General features: G+C 37.2%; 2 non-coding genes across 2 annotated transcripts; both read right to left on the minus strand.

The window, feature by feature from the left end:
• Window positions 1-4,544: 4,544 nt before the first annotated feature.
• Window positions 4,545-4,663, minus strand: LOC145738538 (5S ribosomal RNA). The gene has a single exon (XR_014180793.1). It is a non-coding gene; the product is annotated as a 5S ribosomal RNA (ribosomal RNA).
• Window positions 4,664-4,850: 187 nt separating this feature from the next.
• On the minus strand, window positions 4,851-4,969 carry LOC145738546 (5S ribosomal RNA). Its single transcript, XR_014180801.1, has one exon. It is a non-coding gene; the product is annotated as a 5S ribosomal RNA (ribosomal RNA).
• Window positions 4,970-10,316: the final 5,347 nt, after the last annotated feature.

The raw sequence follows: 10,316 nt of genomic DNA on the forward strand, positions 1-10,316 counted from the left end.
GTGACGGGGCTTAGTTTTGCCACCCCCTGGAGTTTGGGTGCTGCTGTCTACTTCTACACACAGCAGCAAAGTGGCCTATTTTACCGCAGTTGTAGCACCTGAGCCTGTTGTCATATGTCCTCGTGGATTGGTACTGTCTTTCTGGATTACTGGCATGGTTTGTGCCATAGTCTCTCCTGAGCGGTGGCGGGGTTCTGTAAGGGCGGGGATTGCCAAAAGGTGACTGTCTTTGTTCTACTGGTCCAGCGGCCTGTTCTTCTATTTGATGCTGCGGTCTAAAAGTGAGCGGTGTCGAGAACTTTTCAGTAGCGTTATCTATTGTGATGCAAAGTTTTTTGACTTCGTCCAAGTTCCTAGGTGGGTTATTAGGAAAATTTGTGAGCCAGTAGTATTTAGCTCTTGGTATATCTTTTAGCCCACTCTGGAAAATATCTACGAATTCGTCGAGATCCACGTTTTCTTTGTATTCTTCGTATAGGACCCTTAGATCATAGAAATAATTCTTTGTCTGTTCCAGGTCCCTTTGCTTCCTTTGCCTTAACTTTGCAAGCAAATGGCGACTGTTGATACCGTCGCTAAACTCAGTCTTGAATGCTTGACAAATGTGTTGCCAGTTGCTGTCAGGGTTTGCTGCTTTATATTCTCTATACCAAATGTTTGCGGCGCCCTGCAGGTACGAGTGAAAGTATAGTATTTTTAACGCATCGTTCCAGCTATTGGCCACTGCCGTTCGCTCGTATGTGCCGATAAACTGAGGGGCTGAATCACTGCCCGGGTTGAACGTTGGTGGGCTGATGAATTGAGGTAGTGCGGGTGTTTTTTCCCCTGCCTCAACCGCCGAAATGGTAATGTCCGCCATTTCTCTTGACCCCTTCTTGCCTTCTAATGCTTTATCTCCTTTCTCAGGGTGTACTTGTGCTCCTGTCTCTATCACTGTATTTTCCAGATCGTTTTCTGGTTCTTGTGGCTGCTCAGTGTCTTCCCTTCTTGTATTTACAAGCGTAAGGGTTAGGTAATCTGTTTCTTGCATCCAAGGGTCTCCTACGCTTGAACTCCTGTGCCTTGGTTGAAAGGGGCTGCTAGGATTTGCTGATCTCAAGTTGTACGCTTTTCTCATTCCTGTTAGGGCGTACGGCTTGGTTTGGCCACAGATATGGAGATCAGTAGCCCCGGGATTCAACAAGGCACCTCCACCATGTCACGTTTTGGGGGTAGCGCAGGAAGAGAAACAACAAACGTAGCTCAAGTATGTCTCCTTTATTTTTATACTGAAGATGATGCCTAACTAAACCTTACCCCCAGATTAAGAGGGCCGCTAGTACCGCTACAGGCGGGACGCCCATGGAACACTCTCTACGAGGGGGTGCGTGGGGGTGTGTGTGTGTGTGAGTGTGCGTAAGGCCTTCTGATGTGCCGCCAAGCGGAACCCGCTCGATACGAGCAGGGAACCCCTATGTCCGACAAGCCCGAAGGATTTACTTTAGGCACAGCAAGCCCCCCTTGAAGTGTCGCCAAGCGAAACCCGCTCGATACAAGCAGGGAGCCCCTATGACCGACACGCCCTAAAGGACTTACTTTAGGTACTGAAAGGGTCAAGAGTCCCGACGGTCACCACTGGGTTGCGTAAGGACTCTAGTCTGTTCAGCCTGGATTTCCAAGAAGGTATCGAGCCGTCCGGGCACTAGGAAGTTCGGACTGATGCTCGATAGACCGACCCAGAGACCAGTAATCTTCGATGGCTTGAGACGCTGATTAAATACTCATCTCATGACCCCAATTTGCCGGTCTCGCTGATTCGGCAGTGTACTGGGGGAGACCGGGGCCAGACTAGATAACGGAACATGGTGTAACTTATGTTATTCGTGACAATATGATATATAATAGATTTAAGTGTTTAATAGAAAACTCAGTGTTTGATTCCATCCTTGAAACTGAGATCCCAGCGCGACGTTTAACGTCGTGAGTCAGTTTAATTGATGAACCCAGAAGGGCTCATCAATTAAACGTGACATTTGGTGGAGGTGCCGGTCTGTTTTGAGATGGATGAAAAACAATAGTTGAGTTTTTTATTTTTATTTTTTTGGGGTATGATACCGATTGAGGAAAATAATGTGTGGGCTATAAAAGACATTTTAGGCATTATTATCTTTTGGCTAGGGATAGTAACGTTGATTTATTTAGTGATATTTTGGGGATTACCTTGGCTATTGAAGCGCTCATTTGATAAAATTTTGGTTTAATATGGGTGGTACATCTTCAAAAGAGGAAGAAATTATTATCTCTCAAGAAGAAAACAGTGGAGGATTATCAAATAAAAAAGAAACCAAGAAAAGCCAACAATATATGCTTAGTATCCGTATTCATTATGTTCAGTTTTCAAAGTCCCTACGGCATGCAAGGACAAGTGATTGGTACCAAAATGTACCTACTAATAGTCACTATTAAAAGCCAGAAAGACAATGTGGGAGGGAGGACAGTATGTCCAGAAGCCAAGAAAAACCATCAAAATATATGCTTAGTATCCGTATTCATTATGTTCAATTTTCAAAGTCCCTACGGCATGCAAGGACAAGTGTTTGATACCAAAATGTACCTACTAATAGTCACTATTGAAGGCCAGAAAGACAATGTGGGAGGCGGGACAGATTGTCCAGAAACCAAGAAAACCATCAAAATATACTTAGTATTCGTATTCATTATGTTCAATTTTCAAAGTCCCTACGGCATGCAAGGACAAGTGATTGGTACCAAAATGTACCTACTAATAGTCACTATTAAAAGCCAGAAAGACAATGTGGGAGGCGGGACAGTTTGTCCAGAAACCAAGAAAAACCAACAATATATGCTTAGTATTCGTATTCATTATGTTCAATTTTCAAAGTCCCTACGGCATACAAGGACAAGTGATTGGTACCAAAATGTACCTACTAATAGTCACTATTATAGGCCAGAAAGACAATGTGGGAGGCGGGAGAGTTTGTCCAGAAACCAAGAAAAACCAACAATATATGCTTAGTATCCGTATTCATTATGTTCAATTTTCAAAGTCCCTACGGCATGCAAAGACAAGTGATTGGTACCAAAATGTACCTACTAATAGTCACTATTATAGGCTAGAAAGACAATGTGGGAGGCGGGACAGTTTGTCCAGAAACCAACAAAAACCAACCATATATGCTTAGTATTCGTATTCATTATGTTGAATTTTCAAAGTCCCTACGGTATGCAAGGACAAGTGATTGGTACCGAAATGTACCTACTAATAGTCACTATTATAGGCCAGAAAGACAATGTGGGAGGCGGGACAGATTGTCCAGAAACCAAGAAAAACCAACAATATATGCTTAGTATCCGTATTCATTGTTATGTTTTAATAAATCCATACTATCATTTGTTAAACAATGATGAGGGCAGCTTTCTGGAGGCTTTGGCACTCGCGATTTATTATAATTTAGAAAATGGTTTACTATTTAATTAATTTACGAACCCGGTGCGGGTTGCAGAATTCGGGACGACTACATTTTGTGGTGCGAGCCGAGTCTTCTGGCTGGGCTCTACCGTCTGAGGCAGAGTCTTCGACTGTCTCTGATCGTCTCTCGTTCATAACGCATGTCGAGCTTAATTTATACCCGATTGACTGGCTGACGTAGTTTGTTATTCCTCGTCGCCTGCATCGCAACAGTAGCGGGGATTTGTCATCGCTAAAAATAGAGATGATGCACTATGGGCATTCTGACTGTAACTTTGCCTCACGCATTTTATTATTTTGCCATCTCCGAATATCTGATTTAATTTAATGAATTTATACTTTTTGAATAATAAGTCCATCTTTTAAATAAATGGATTTCCCATTCGTGACAATATTTTGGAACCAATAAGTGACAATGAAAGATTTGTTTGCACGAATCAGACAAATATTGAACTTTTAGGCTCATTTCAATGTAAGGTTCATATTCAAACTTTGAATTTATGTGTACAGCTTTATGTAATTCCTGATTATGCTATGAATCATTCTTGTCTAATAGGCAGAGATGTATTATGTCACGACAATGTCAAGTTTACTGTTGAGGGAAGCAATGTTTGTATTCAGCAAGTTAATGATAATAATTTAGAATGTGATTTAGATTTAGAGATTGACAATTTTGATAAACAAATTATGATGATAGATGTGATTGATACTAATGATAATTTTCCAGATTTGGATGTCTACGAAGGGCTAAATCCAATGGACAGATCTAAATTTGAATCAGATTTTCAAATCACAATCCATTTCCACACAAAGAGAGACAGGAGGTAGGTGAAATAATACAAGATTTATGTTAGAGGAAAATTATCCGAAAGAGCAATTCACAGTACAGTTCTCCTATAGTTCTTGTTAAGAATAAGTCTGGAAAGACTAGAATGTGTGTTGATTTCAGAGATTTAAACAAGATTAACCGTCGAGATAATTTTCCACTCCCGTTGATTGATGACCAAATTGAATTGTTGCGAAACAAAAAGTTTTTTACTAAGCTAAACACCACACGTCCACAAGTTCAAAAAAAAGGCAACTACACGTGGTGTTCCCAGGCGGTCACCCATCCAAGTACTAACCACGCCCTACGCTACTTGACTGCGGTGATCGGACGGGAACCGGTATATCCAGCGTGGTATGGCAGTTGCCTATAAAATTATCAATAACCGAGTAATAAAAACCACCAAAAGTGTAGGAGAAATGCAAATGTCATTTTCATGGTTGAAATGAATGGCTAAATTATCTCAGAGCTGTAGTTAGTTTCTAAAAAGATGATATAACCGACTTTAAAAAAAGCATAAATTTCATATCATTTTCGTTCACAAGTGCAAAAAAAAAGCAACAACACGTGGTGTTCCCAGGCGGTCACCCATCCAAGTACTAACCACGCCCTACGCTGCTTGACTGCGGTGATCGGACGGGAACCGGTATATCCAGCGTGGTATGGCAGTTGTCTAAAAAGTTATCAATAACCGAGTAATAAAAACCACCAAAAGTGTAGGAGAAATGCAAATGTCATTTTCATTCACAAGTGTAAAAAAGGCAACTACACGTGGTGTTCCCAGGCGGTCACCCATCCAAGTACTAACCACGCCCTACGCTGCTTGACTGCGGTGATCGGACGGGAACCAACAACAATAAATACAAATACATATATTTCAAAATTACAACAAATTATTACACTATGGATGTAAATACATAAAATGAATGTTGTTACAACTGTTACGCCGAGCGCACTAAGAAGCAACTTCAACATCGTGATAAATCACGGTGGTCGATGTTTTGACCAAGAAATACATCCAGGGAGTGCGAATACAGACGCATCAGTGGGTCTGCCACCTGGGTTTCAACCCTTATGCAGACATTTGAGGAATAAGATATCGCTAGCGCGAGAGATAAGAGTTAGTAAAATTGCGTATGTATATTAATTTTGATTGCTGGAAAAATAAAATTCAAAAACCAGCTCAAAAATTGTGTATGTTTAGATACGTGTGAAATAAATAAGTAGAAATTTATATTGTTAATAGTGAGTAAACTGGTTGTCATTGCGATAAAAAGATAAACAAATTTAGAAATTGAAGAATACCAATTTCAAACTTTGCAACCTGCCACCGCATTCGAGCGCTGTAAATATTTATGTCCATATCTAGGACGTTTATCGTACCCTTTTTTTTTGGGAATCGCTAGGAATTCCCCTTTTTTAAGGTCGTTCACCATAAACAGCAAGCACCTGAACCAAACAATGACAGTTTTGCGGTATAAAATTATTCTGATTGTTCACCTTTGTGACCTAATTATGGAGGATGCCACCGCTCAAAAAATAACGGAAGCCTTTTATAAGGTGGGCCGTGTTTGATAGGTTTTGCGGGGTCGAATCTTACTCGGGTTAAATTTTTTGTCAGATGAGATGCGGATATTTTTGATCTATAAAATTTTTCAGATAAGTCATCTATATATTATGAAATATACTCTATACCGGTAAAATCGTGTAGATCTTGAATTTTTGTGTATTTTGAAGCTGACAGTACACCTCGGAGAATTCTGTTCTGAAAAACCTGGAGCCGCTTTCTTTGGGTGTCAGATATAGAGCACCATATAGGAGCCCCATAAGTGAGGGCAGGTCTAATTATACACTTATATATTAATAGCTTATTATAGGGACTTAGTGGAGATTTTGCACAAGTAAGGGGATATAATTTTTGTTGGGCGGAGAAAGTGCGGCTCAAGGTGTAAGATATGTGTTTATGGAATGACAGACGATCATCTAACATTATACCCAAATATTTTGCAGCTGTTTTTTGATGGATTGCGGCCCCATTCACAATTAGGGGATTTATGATTTTTGTTAGGTTCGATGTTGTTGAACAAGTAAAATTCACGAGTACTGGTTAAGGTGTTTAATGACTACGTTCTTAAACTAAAAATCTATGATGAGATGTGGTTGAGAGTCGGAATGGTAATTGAATGCTACAGTAATGCTTGCGGCCTAAGACTTAAACTAGTAAGCGAAAAAGAATTGCGATTAAAGAGAGAGATGGAATGAAGTGGGTCTAGAGCTGACTAAGTATAAATGTAATAAAATATAGGAATAAGCGTGGGAATATAACATCCCTCCCTCCTTAAGATTAATCAATAAGATAAGAACAAGATATCGTAATTGATTAATTCAAGAAGAACAAAATATAAATTTACAATAAAATTAAGAATATGAATAACATCTAAAAATAATGATTTAAAATAATAACATAAAATAACATAAAGTAGATAAATAAGATAGATAGGTAACTTAAACAACTAAAAATAGTGATTAAAAATAACAATACCACAAATAAAGAATATAGGTAAGTTTAACTAGATAAATAGTTAATTGTCTCTGATCGAGGTGGATTTTCGCGATTTAACGACGAAAGGATTTTTGTAGTCTTGAGGGTTTGTACTCCTGACGACTGGTACTCTGGTCGAGGTTGAAGTCATGGTAGTCACTGGGAGGCTGGAGTTTAAGGGTAGTAGCTTAGTGGGTCCTCTGTCTCGTCTAAACTGTTGCAACACTTCTTCTGGTGCATTTGAATGTATAAAAATGTTACTATTGGAGATAGAGGAATTGTGGCTATGAGACGTCAACTGGTGGATCACTTTCTTTTCAGGCAGGAATCTTCCAATAATCGGTATCCATTTACAACTGCAGCAATACTTGCAACAGCAACAGCATATGCCGACAGCAATGACGATTATTATAGAGCCAGAAATGACTAAGTTCCACAAGGTATGATGTTCTCCAAAAAATGGTTTGTTGATTTCACTTTAGAGGGTTTCTTCAAACATTTCCAATTTATGTTTGGCATGCCTCAATTCATCAAGATTGATGTTATTTAATTGGAGTGGTTCCATGGTCACTTTCTTTAAATCTTCTCTATCCTTAATACAACAGTCATCTTGATTGATGTTTACATTGGGGATGAAGTTAGTGAAATTACTAGTTCGGTTAGACGTTGATTGAAGAACAGATGATAAAGTAAAACACTTGCATCCTGTGTCGAGTTTTAGAATTCCCGTTTTACTAAGGGTAAATTCCAAAAGAACTTCCGAGTTTGGCTCACAAGAGAGGGTTGCACTGACAGGATCGGTAGTGATGAATAACCATTCATTTTCTGTTAGCTTGTGATAAGCCTCCAAATGAGCATTGATGGTTTTTGTAATACAATCCACGGGAATTGTACTGGATTGGCTTATTTTGAGCTGGACCTCGCACACTGGTTTTTGCGAAGTTAGATATGTAGTTGTATCCTCGCAGAGTTTGGTAGTATCGTCCAGGATTTTGCAGTTAGACAAGTCTTTCAATAAAGCAAATCTTGTTTTGGTAGTGCTTATCATTAAGAAACGACTTGAGGGATCAATAAATGAATAAGTGTAGGTGAAGATGTCAAAAACTGGAAGAGGAATCATGTTGTACAAGTTGTACGTCTGATCAGAAGTTATGGGAATTTTGATCGCAAATATTAAAATGTCGTTATTGTAAATTACGTGTAATTTACAAATTGAGAAATATTTGTATACATTATCATAATTGGTCAATGAAATTGGACAGTTAATATCATTATTTAGTTTTATTTTAAAAATTTCATCTCTTAATTGGATGGATGATTCCTTGCTTAGCAAAAAGAATTGATGAAATCAAAATGTCATATTCTTCATTTAATTCGACAATTAATTGCGACAATAAATTAATGTGTTCAGTTATTAGTCTGATGTGCAAAAACTCATTGATCTTGTTAGTCACTTTTGTAGAAAATTCATTGAATTTTTCAAAATTTTTATTTACTTTTTCTTCATTCACTTTTAATGAAATGACAGAATTATTATAGTTTTCAATTGCTGAAGACATTATTCTTATTTGTTGTTGCATCAAAATTTGCGTCTCCCTATTTTTGTTTGTTAAAGCATCAATTGCTTCACTATAATATTCTGCATCGTCCGCATCTGGAGTTCCAAATAACCATTTAAATGCAGTTGAGACTCCGTTAATTAATCCGCGGCGTTTTCGTCTATTATCCAAAGAATGACCAACTAAATGAATAATAGTATCAAGTTTCCTTTGTAATGTTTTGATTTGATACTCAAACTTTGTAATAGAATCAGAACAGTGAAATGTATGAGTGTATAGGTTATTGTTTTCGATATCCGAAGAAAAACATATAGTTTTAGATTTTACATTCACATTTTCGATTAATTTTAATTTATTTATGTAAAAGGTTATGTTTCGTAAACAAAGAAGATTAAATGAATCGACTTGTAACTTAAGCTTCCCTAAGTTTTGATAAAAGACTCCGGCTTGTTCGCTAATCGGAGTAATGTGATATGGCTGATGAGCACGCGTCGTCGTGTGGGCGATTATGGACCACGTTATCGTTATCAACCAGAGAAGTCGAATGACACCTGTTTTCATCTGAAATAAATGGTTTCAATAAGTCTTTGTGATAAGAGACTATTTTATTTTTTATTTTAACGGACACGGAATTATTGGCATTGACTTTCATTATTTTATATGGACCTTTGTAATTCGGGGATAATTTTTTACTCATTCCTGGTTTTGAAGATTTATCAAGTACATACACTTCGTCTCCTACGGAAAAGTCAAAATTATTTATTTTTTTATCGTAATTAGTCTTGGACTTTTCTTTAGATTTTTCAATGTTCTCTCGGGCAATTTGATATGATTTATTTAATTTCAATTGCAGCTGTTTATGATATGAGTCATACGTGTAAAAGAACTCAGGATTTTGCGTGACTTTATTGGGAATTAGAGCTTTGTGTCCGAACACCAACTCGTAAGGTGTAAATTGAGTAGTTGTATGGATAAGTGTGTTGTACGAAAACATAGCTGTGTGGACAAATAAATCCCAATTGTCTTGAGTTTGATTAACAAAATGTTTTAGATAATCTTTTAAGGTAGAATGTGAACGTTCTAACGCTCCATTACTTTGAGGTCTATAAAGAGAGGTAGTGATATGTTTTATTTTGAAGAGCTTATTTACTTCTTTTAATAGATTAGATGTAAAATCAGTACCATTATCGGTAACAATAGATTTTGGCATTCCAAAAATTAACATAAATTCACAAAATTTATCAGCTATAGTTTGAGCTTCATGGTTAGGTATAGCATACGCATAAGAAAATTTAGATAGATCATCCTGTAAGGTTAAAATAAACCGATTTCCAAACTCAGTAAGTGGCAATGGACCTACAATGTCTAAAAATAACTTTTCAAAGGGTTGTTTTGAGGTAGAAGTAATTTGCATAGGAGCTTTAATTGGATGGCGATTGACTTTATTTTCTTGGCATTTTTGACAAGTTTTGATAAAATTTCTTATATCTTTTGTCATACTTTGCCATTTAAAACTTTCTTTTATTCTTTTATAAGTTTTACTAAAACCTGGATGACCCGAAATTGATGTACTATGATTTTCTTTAATTATCTTACTTATTTCCTCTTTAGTGTGTGGTTTAATTTTTTCAGAATCTACTATAATGAATTTAAGAGCATCTTCGAAAAGATAGAATATCATTTCATTAATTATATCTTTTTTTAATGAAGGATTATAATGTTGCGGATTTTTTAAATACAGAGGTGTATTAGTAGTTTTAATAATAATAATAATAATTATAATAAAGCCGTTTATTCCGACAGATGTATACATCCACTTACAGGAAAAAAACTTACTAAACTAAACTAAACTAAACTAAACTAATCTAAACTAAACTAAACTAATAGCAAAGAAAAAAAAAAATAGTGAAGAAGAAGAAG

Source organism: Ips typographus, linkage group LG15 (genome assembly GCF_016097725.1).
Source record: "Ips typographus isolate SLU linkage group LG15, UJ_Ityp_2.0, whole genome shotgun sequence".
Lineage (NCBI taxonomy): Eukaryota > Metazoa > Arthropoda > Insecta > Coleoptera > Curculionidae > Ips > Ips typographus.